Raw genomic sequence first — 10693 nt, 5'->3', positions numbered from 1 at the left:
TTCTTTTTCTTTTTCTTTTTCAACCTCGGGTATGTAATCGGGTTTGACACTGTTCTTTCCGGACCTAAGAGTTGAAATTGATTTGACTTCTCCATAATGACTAGACTTTCCTATCTCATATTGACCTTTTGGATTAGGGATATGTTGACTAAGGACTGTACCTTTTTCTCTATCAGCTAAAGCAGTAGCGAGTTGTCCTACTTGTGTCTCGAGATTGGCAATTGAATGAGATTGATTTTGTAGGATTTGTTCAGTGGATTGCATAAATTTTTGTAAAGTATCTTTTAAGGAAGGTTACCTTTGTTGAGGATATGGTTGATTTTGTGGGGCATGAGTTTGGTTTTGCATGTTGTATTGGTGCCCTTGATTCATTTGAGGTTGGTTTTGTCTCCATGAAAAGTTCGGATGGTTTCTCCAATTTGGATTGTAGGTGGATGAAAATGGGCTATCATTTGGTTTCCCATAAGCATGAAGAGCATTGGCCTCCTCAGAAAATACTTCTTGGTAGGAAGGACATGATTGGACATTAGGGCAAGGACTAGAACATATAGAACAAACATCTGTTCTTGGTTGTATTGGAGAATTTATAGTTTGGCTTATGGCTAAAGCTTATACTTTTCTCGCTAATTTGTCTAAGGATGTTCTTAAGTCTAATTCATCTTTTACTTCATACCTTCCTCCTCTTTTTGGTGAATTAGTTGACCTATACCTAGGATCAAAATAATTCCATTGTTGTGAATTGACAGATAAATCTTCAAGGGCGTCCCAAGTCTCTTGTCCTTGAAATTTTAAAAAAAATTTGGTATGCATAGATTGAATCATTTAACGATTAGAAGGAGTCAAACCATCATAAAAATATTTTACAAGTCTCCATTTTTCAAAACCATGATGAGGACATTTTAATAATAAATCTTTAAATATTTCCCAACATTCATAAAACTCTTCATTATCTTTTTGAAAAAACTCAGAGATTTCTCTCCTTAGACTATCAGTTTTAGACATAGGAAAAAATTTCAGCAAGAATTTACACTACACCAAATGACATATTCCATAATACATGATTATAAGAGTATTTCAAAAGTATTATAATAAGTTAAAGTGTTCAGCCAAAAAATAAGTAGATAAATGTATTAAGGGCGAGGCCAAAAATTTAGTAAGTGGGTAAGTGAAAAATTGAAATGGGAGTGGTGAAAAAAATATCCCAAATTTCTCTCTCCTTTTTCTTTTGTTTCGCCAAATCATTCTCTACCCCATTGCTCCATCTTCGTCTGACAACAATTCTCCCACCTCTCTCTTACATTCACTTTTTGGTCATAATCGTAATAGATGAGGTGAGGGTTTTAGAAATATGTTTTTAATTTTTTGGAAAAGTCTTGGTCTTCTCTTGGTAAGTTTCATTATCTCTCTCTAATAAAGAGTATAGGGCAAGGTAAGTTTTCTTTCGTGTTTTGTTTAATGAATAAAGCTCTATGATTTTATTCTAAGTTTAAAATGTATGAATACAATTTATTAGATCTGAAAAAGTTTATTTTCATTTTTTATTAGGTTTGTCGTGAGTTCCTCTTTAATTTTTTAACATTGTATTTTTTGGGCATTTTTTGTATGATTTTTGGTTGATAGCACAAACAAAATCTAGGGAAGAATTCTTTGTGCCATTTTGATTTCTTTCTCTTTCTATTATATGGATATATATATATACTCTTGTTTTATTGGGTTCTTTTTAAGTGACCCATAATATTATTTTTTTGCTTTGTTGGAATGTAATCCAAAGTTGGCGAGTTATTGTAACAAAAAGTTATTAAAGTAAATGATATATAAAAAAAAGGTTTATGTTGATAACTAAATTACTCTGGTTATTAATATTTATGCTGGCTAAAATGATGAAGGGTAAATCATTTAGTGTATGCCCAAATATTTTCAAGGTGATATATTTTTTCTTGTTTTTTTCTTTTGAAAGGTTGGGTTTTGTTTCACTTATTTTTCTTCTCTTGTTTTTTTTTTCTTCTTCAGATTTCTCTATTTATTTTGAGTATGGAGCTGCTATGTTTCTTGTTCTTGTAATATTCTCTTATGTTGTTCAGTGAACTTGGTGAGGACAAAAGCTGATTTTGTTTGCTATAAGAATAACTTTGTTGATGACTATCGCTTTGCCTATTTTACAGTTGGGTTTGCATCTATGATACGGAACTTGAAAACAAAAATAGGGGTATAGTTTTTCTCTTATCACTTTACTCCGTTTTATATAAATAAACTTTAATTACTTTTGCTTTTATTAGTGCCTAAGTGTGGTCCACATTGAAGCAAGTTTTGCTAATACCATATGGTGGATAGAAACATCCTCATTCTTATTATGTTGGTGATCTAACAGAAGTAAAGAACTATTTTGGATATGTAAAGGTTTGTTATTGTTAATGAGACTAAATTTTTATTTGAGTGAATTTCCTCTGTATTTTCTACTACAATCTATTTTGTTTGTGGGTTTGTTAGGGTGCTGGGATATAGGATCACTATTGTGTTGTTAGTAGATAGCCTATTTTGACAACTTGGTTATATACACTTCAAAGCATCTATAATCGTGACCAAAGTCATTTTCTACTTCTCTGGCACAGTGACCTCACATTAATAATATATTTTTTTCATATCTTTAACTTTCATATAATGATTTAATATCTTTATCAATCTTTTAATCTGTTATGTTCTACTTTGGCAATGATACACTTTCATATCTCATTTTATTCTCGTGTGTTTCAATGTCGTAGTTTATAGTTTTTTCTTTGGAAACTTAAGTAGTTTATCTTTATTTCATATAAAACTGGTCGTTGCATACATTGAGAAGAATACTTAATGTTCTAAGGTCATGCTCAAAAATCCTGCCTTTGAAGAAATTAGTTTTCATGTCTTCCATTACTACAACTATTTGCACTGGAGAACCAGTGGCACCAGATGTGTTAGTTGAGGAGACATGGGAGCTTCATATCCTGTTTTTTTGTGAGAAATCAAAGGTGAGTACATGTATTTGACACTAGTACTATACACCAATATATAGGCATGTTAAACCGTGATTATGGACTATATTAATTTAGGCGTGTCAAATATAATAATTGCAATTCTTATGTGAGCTATAATATCAATTCTTATTATAGCCTTCGTTTTTTGAGAAAAGCTTTGAACAGGTAATAAAAAATTATTTGCAAAAAGCTCTCATGTGGAGAAGTGCTCTTCTTCCCTCCAAAGAAAGAACTAGCCCAGATAGTTAAACAACAAAAAACTATGCACTGCTTACTGTGTTTTCTATGTTCGATGTGATTATAATAAAAAAAGATCAAATAAATTATGTGCATATATGTTTTTGGTTAGATATATATATATGTGTGTTTTTAATTAGATATATATTTTCTACGTTAGAAAGTAGGAAAAAAAAGTTAAAACTTTGAAGAAAAGCTATTGAAAATCTCTATTAGCTATAGTATATAACTTTAGTGGGAAACGTATCAACACATACATCAGACCAAATAATCAATGCTCACAGGAACACATTGATATTTATGTATTAATTAAATAAAAAAATTTAATTTGCTTTTGGTTGGTTTTGTAGAATTACCAAATACTAATTATGTATTTTAAGTTTGGGTAATGAAAGTCAAATGTTGAAGTTGCATTGATGCTAAATGAATTGAGACAGTTGGCAAGGGCTATAATTTAATTATGCTTGTTCTCTTGCTTTTAATATAATTTCTTATCCTTTGTGGGTTTAGCTTCTATAAATATATATGTACATCTTTGTGCCTATTGATTGTCTATAGTCTGATTACTTTAAAGAAATAAGAATTTCTATTTAATGACACATTTGGTATATATATATTGTTATTAGCTTGTTGTTGTCTCGTCTGTTTGGGAGTATTTCATGGCATAAATTGCATGTATAGACACTGTGAGATTGATAGATTTAACTGGTTGTGAGTTTAGGCACCTAAGGGATGGCTTGTACTAGTTGGCTAAAAGCTAATTTAATCACAGTTATGCCCAGCTAGCTATTAGTTACCAATTCTCTTTTTTATTTTGTTTATGTTTTTCTATGTTTGTGTGAATATAGTGGTTTGATCTGAAAGATTTTTGATCTTATTTTGTGTTTGATTTTTAGTATCTAGCTTTTGATTATTCTTAGTTTGATTTTGACTTTGGTTCTGCTTTCTTTGTACGGAGTTTAAAAGGCTTTTAGAGCTCATTTAGAGCATTTACTAGTATTGAGGGGACCTATTTTATGCTTATACCACTTCTTCTGAGTGATTAAAAATATCTAGAAATGCATCACTCTTAAAAAGTAAGCAGTGCGAGTACAAGGTGTTTGGGACATAAAGTTATCGTATGTGTGATGGTTTTCTTGTGATGCCTTTTATTTTTTGGGACTTTAAATAGTCTTAAGACAACCTTTACCCTTGGACCTTCACGTCTTCTATAGATGGTTCAGTAACATAACTTCTAAATTGGGTCATTTAAACATGTTATTTCTGGAGTTGTACAAAAAAATTACTCAGATTGTACTTGATGACCATCCTTATGCTGAACTTTCAGGTAAATATCTCATTAAATATTAATATGTGTAGCATATCTATCATCTGCATTACATTTTGATCCATTTCTTAAGAAAAATTTCAGGTGTGTGCTTTTGTTCTTACTTGGACTATGTGACAATTGGAAGATTTTTCGGCTAGAAAAGCAAAGGTTTGAATTCAGTTTTCTTATGCTATTTTTCTGGCATGCATGTTAACTATCTTTTGGTTGAGACAATTTATTCTTCAAAAATAGAATTTGAGCAGAAACATTATGTTATTTTAACCATTGCAATTATACCAACTTAATTTACACTTTTAAGCAACAGACTTCCAGCTCAGATGCACCAAGAAATCACACCAAACATTATAAAGAAAGAAAGAAAATACAACTTAAAGTTGCTTCAATTTTACGATAAATATATAATCTATAATAGAGGTTCACCTTGGCTGCAGTGAGGATAGAGATCAATGATGGCTACTGCCTCATTTTTGGTTCCTTGACTAGAGTCACTCTTAGAATCATGTGATTGCGTCTCTCCAGAGTTAGTATTGGATACTAACAACATCTTTGGTTTGAAAGACCTATGCATAAAAAAAGTTGGTTTTGAGGGTACTGCAAGAGTACTGATAGAGTGGCTATTAAGCATGTGAATAATTGAATTCATAGATGGTCTATTAGCTACATTTTCTTGCACGCACAACAACCCAATATAAAGATTGTATACAGGAATGGTGTAACATGAAAGGGAATGCAATCTGTGAAATATGTCTTCATGTAAGAATTCAAATGATTTAGATTTCTCTGCTTTTGAAACTTCTTTTTTCGGGTCTTTTTTTCTGTACTTGTATTTCAGAAAACTGAACTGGGTCTATCTTCTATTCTAGTTTTGAATTGATCGAACCAAGATTTCATCGTTTTAAGTTTGTTCCTGATTTTGGATGCCTCAAAATTTATGTTTATGCTCAACTTTTCTTTTATGTTTACAAGAATTACTCTGTTTTTCAGTTTACAAGAATTACTTTATATGCTTTCTTTGGGGGCTGATTTTCCCATGACTTTTTTATAGTACTTACACATTATTCTTGGAATATTTTAAATTTCTAATATGAAAGTTTCTAATAATAACAATATTATATATGCAGAATTATGAACCAGGATACCCAACACCTCTAAAATTTCTCCTCTAATTGAAGCAGCAGTGACCATTAGGTACACAAATTTCAACTATTAAAAATGGTTTAGTCATTTTATTTTTCACTTTTTCGAGAAAAAGGGTAGCTTTAAATTTAAACATTAAGCTAAAAGAAGCTATTTGTTTTTCTTTCATAGTTTTGTTTTGGTTCTTGAATGGCTTATTAAATATGATCACTTTTCATTGGTTTTTTATGGTATTTTATTTGTTTGAATCTGGCATATGTGCCATTTATTTTTCTAGTTTCTTATTTCGTAAGATGCAATTACTTAGTTGGCTTCTCAAAATTGTAGGAACTTTAACTATTTTGCATGTGTAGTAAATGTCTGTTCATGTCAGTCTACCTATTTAAATAGCTAGAATAATCAAATTTGGATGTTGACCTGGAGTAGGTAAGGAATGAAATTACTGGTAGCATTCTTATTGAAATTTATTGACTATTTGTTAGGTGTCAAATGTTCATACGAAGTCTAACTATTTGTTAACTCTGTTTACAAAATGTGTAAGGAATTCATTTGTGGGTTTCACTATTTTATATGATTAATAATTCATTTGTCAAGAAAAGAGCGTTTCGTTACATGGCTTGTCAATGGTGCTTTAAATTTAAACATTAAGCTAAAAGAAGCTCTCATAGAAAGCATGTTGTAGAATAATTTGCAATGATTTTTTAGAATGATTTCTTTAGTTTCATTTTTGTTGTTAGAGTGCTCATATATGATATCATAATTTGGTTGAGTTATTTTGATTTCACTTGAATATTTTCCTTTAAAAACAAGACAGTACAATCTGATTTAACAACTCCTTTAGGTTTGGTCTTTGCTTTAGTTATTATTTTATGTACTTTGACAGAAAAGTTTAGATAATTAGATTGGTCATGTGTTCTACGTAGCACCCAACTCACAAGAGCATAAGGTGCTATTTGAGGTTTTGAGAGCTGTTGAAGAGACAAAGGTCTTCCTTGATAAGTAAAAGGATATTCTTGTGAACAAGGTGTCTCTATTAGTTTTTAATATATATTTATAGATATACATATATATTGTATTTCTTTATGCATAATGAATTTATGTTTTAAAATAATGGAGAATAACATGAAGCACTAGGGAAATGGGAGAGTGCTCTTATGCATGGAGTGATTTGAAAACAACTTCTTTTTTGATATTTCCTTTTGTGGTTTGGTTTAAGCTATTATGGTATGCATGTGGACGACTGATTATAGAGACTTGGGCATGTCTAGTTTCATCCTCTACTCATTTTAAGTTTATTTTTTTGATGAATTGATAACCCAATTGATATGTGATAGTGATTTCATGGTTCTTATTATGCTTAGATGACTTAATGTCATATATAAGAAATTTGTATCTTTTTTGCATTAAAGGAATTTTTTTCAATTCAAATTGAATGTTCAACTCTTTATTGAATATCCTGGTATTGCTTGAGTTTCTAGCTGAACTGATCTATGTGAATAATCAGTGCAAGGAGAGACAAAGCGAGAGGAAAACAGAGGAAGAAACTTGTTCATTGGTTCAACGAAGCTTGTTTTTTTTCTTTTTCTTTTTCATAGAATTACACTGTGGCTTTTTTTTCTTTTATTATATTATATTTGGATCATCATATGAAAATTTTGATCTATTGAGTTGTTACTTTTAGACATAAAATAATTGTTTTGCTTGTTGATTTTAGAAATTTGAGTCTTCAATAAAAGCCTAAGGTATACTTTCACTCATTGTTTTGCTTGCTAATTTTAGGAATTTGAGTCTTCAATAAAAGCCTAAGGTATACTTTCACTCAGATTTGCCTAAGGTATAAAAGGCACATACATATTTAGATGGATACTGTAATTTCACAAGCTTAAGTAACATTTGGTTCTCTGTTCTTTGGTTTTTCATGTATATGAGGATTTCTCTGATTTTTTATTTTATTTTGGTTTGATAGAACTACCTGGTGCAACATCAGTAGATGTTTAAGGTGAGGCCCAATATTTAACCAATGAGATGTTCAAGAAACCATTTCTGAGATTTTCAACAACTTTCTTTTGATTGGAAAATCGGAGGTCAGTATATTGAACTATGATTATCTTTCTATGATGGTTTAGGATTCTCTTAATGTATATAAGGTGAACATATGCATGTTCTCATCTGCATCTGTACAAGCCCACAGAGATAGTTTATGTTTGCTAGTGCTTTTCTTGGAATTTTCTTTGATAATGCAATCACGTGAACAAAATTCTGCTATGGTTCTAAACTTGATTCCAAATACAGTAGTTTTGTCTTGCATTATCTGTCCAGAACCAAGCTCAAGATAAGGATGAGAAACTTAATTGGTAGATACTCCAAATTTTCATTTTGACTGCAGATAATAGTACCATGATTTTAAATAAACTGCATATAAAATTGGTATAAGACCTTGTAATTTATATATTTGGTCTTTGATTATAAGCCCTGTTTATTTTATAAAACAATTTGCACCTTCTTGTTGATTAAGATTCTAGGTCCTGTATATGGAGGTTTCACTTAGCTCTCTTCCTAGATAAAAGAGCCTAAGTTGTGGAGTATTACTAACATATTGGATTTATTGCATTGCAATTTAATATTTTTATGATCATGATTTTTTGTAGCTTTTGTGTTGTAAAGACTATTGTTTCTCTGTTCTTCATCAATTAAATTGAATCCTTTAGTGTAGAAATTAGCTATAAATGATTTTATTACTACAAAATTTATCTATTAAGTGGTAGCTGATATATCTGATATGGTTTGTTATGAGTCTGTTAGTCTTGCTCTAATTTTTAGCTCATTACAAGTGTTGAATCACAAATATTCAACACTTGCATATATTTCGATAAACTTTAGTTCATTCATTCTCTATTCTCTCTGATGATATGTGCACACAAACATTTTACACATGACATGCCTTTTTAAACCAGTGAATAATTTTTTGGTTAGAAGTAGTAGATTCTTTCTTGACTGGTTATTTTTTTTACTAGTATAAATGTTTATTCAACATTAGCCGATATGCAATCCAAGATTATGATAGTATTATTGACTATTTTAGATGAATGGTATGATATTTCATGACCTCATTAGTTTTTCTTTTATGTTTTATTTACCAGATTCAACAAGTAAAGTGCAAAAGAAAATATGATTTGGAAGGCTTTGGTGTGCTGACATTTGGAAGATCATGAATTCCTACTTTTACTAGATAATAAAAATAAAATATTTCTTTGTTTATTTTGCAGATGTGACAAGCGAAATAGAAAAGGATACTTAATTTTGAAGGCTTTGTGTTGGGCAGATGTAGAATATTTTGTGTTGAAAGTAGTAACTTGTCAATATGTTGAATATTTAAGACTACTTGAATACTTAAAGAACATTTTGTTGTTGATGACAGTGTTGAATGTTTTAAACTAATTTGTGGATTGTTAATACAATGTTGATTGTTTTTACTTTTTGTTATTTGAAAATCAAGTTCATTTGATGATGCTAGTATATATTAGAAAGCTAATTTTAATTATATAAATAAAAAATAAAAATAGAATAGAATAAATTAGTGTTATATAAATGAATATATAATAAGAATTTAAACTTATCTAAATATTAAAATAATACGAAAAATGTGTTATAATATCTATTACAATAACACTTTTTATAAGTAAAGAATTTTGTCATGCAAACTTCATTATATAACACAAAAAATGTGTTATACTAAAGTGTAGTATAACACAAATTTATAAGTATTGAAATGTGTTATATAATCGACTATAAATAATATAATTAAACACTTATCTATTTATTAAAATAACACATCTGTATAACAATGATAAAGTGTTATGTAAAGTACCCTGACTGAAACGACCCAACTATCTATGAAACATAGGTCATTAAACCTACTAGACATAAACACAACTTTGAAAAGAACATACATAAGAAAATTCATAATTTTATTGAAAACTTTAAAGAAAAAATATTTGTAATACATAAATGAGCTCATTGTTTTAAAATAAAACATAACTTTAAATAAAATTATTTACAAAGCTACATGCGGAAAAATACATAAAAACATAATTTTAAAGAGACTAAAAAAAACGTTGTCCTCGAATCGACACGCAGCCCATCAACTCCATTCACTTCCATACACACACCAAGCTTCCAAGAATCCTTCCGCCTCTGCATCTATTTTCCTGCATCATACTAAAAGAAAAGGAGTGAGCCTAATGCCCAACAAGGAAAAACTACTAACAACATAAACATACACATAAAATCATATCATAACATATGCTATAAACATATCATAACATATACTAAAAACATATCATAACATATGCTATAAACATATTATAACATATACTATATAAGACTATACTAATAATGGCCATTATGACATGTGATAAACCATCTACATCCCCTGTCTAATATTTGAGGTAGGCTAGATCACATGTAGTGTATGATAACCCATCTACGTCCCCTGTCTAACATTTGAGGTAGGGTAAATCATAACATAACATATTAAAACATAACTTATCATAACATATTAAACATAACATAACATAAAAGCATAACATATCATACAAACATACAAGATCTAGCCTATTTTCCTTACCAAAACCGGGATATGAGAACAAATGCGGGATGTAGAACACTCCTAAAACCAGCAATACAATAGTGAGTATTTCTAAAGGAAAAATATGAAAATAATAGAATTAAACCACCAAGAGAAAACTTACCGAAAAGACACCTTAAGTTCAAAGAACTTAAAAACCTAACCACAAAACCATAACAAAAGTTAGAACCTGAATGAAAACTAAAGAAACGAAGGAATCAAAAGAATTAAACTTAAGAATAAGGGTACATTTGTTGATCTTAAGGATTGGCCTAACTCCAATACCAAAATACTCTAATCCTTACTTCCCAAGTGTTTGATAAAGCTTAAGAATGATAAAGCTTTTTCTTTCCT

General features: G+C 29.8%; 1 non-coding gene across 1 annotated transcript; it reads left to right on the top strand.

The window, feature by feature from the left end:
- Positions 1–880: 880 nt before the first annotated feature.
- LOC133827840 (small nucleolar RNA R71) lies at positions 881–987 on the top strand. The gene has a single exon (XR_009890491.1). It is a non-coding gene; the product is annotated as a small nucleolar RNA R71 (small nucleolar RNA).
- The last annotated feature ends 9706 nt before the right edge of the window (positions 988–10693 follow it).

This window comes from Humulus lupulus, chromosome 3 (assembly GCF_963169125.1).
Source record: "Humulus lupulus chromosome 3, drHumLupu1.1, whole genome shotgun sequence".
NCBI lineage: Eukaryota > Viridiplantae > Streptophyta > Magnoliopsida > Rosales > Cannabaceae > Humulus > Humulus lupulus.
This window is presented reverse-complemented; position numbering and strand designations above follow the sequence as displayed.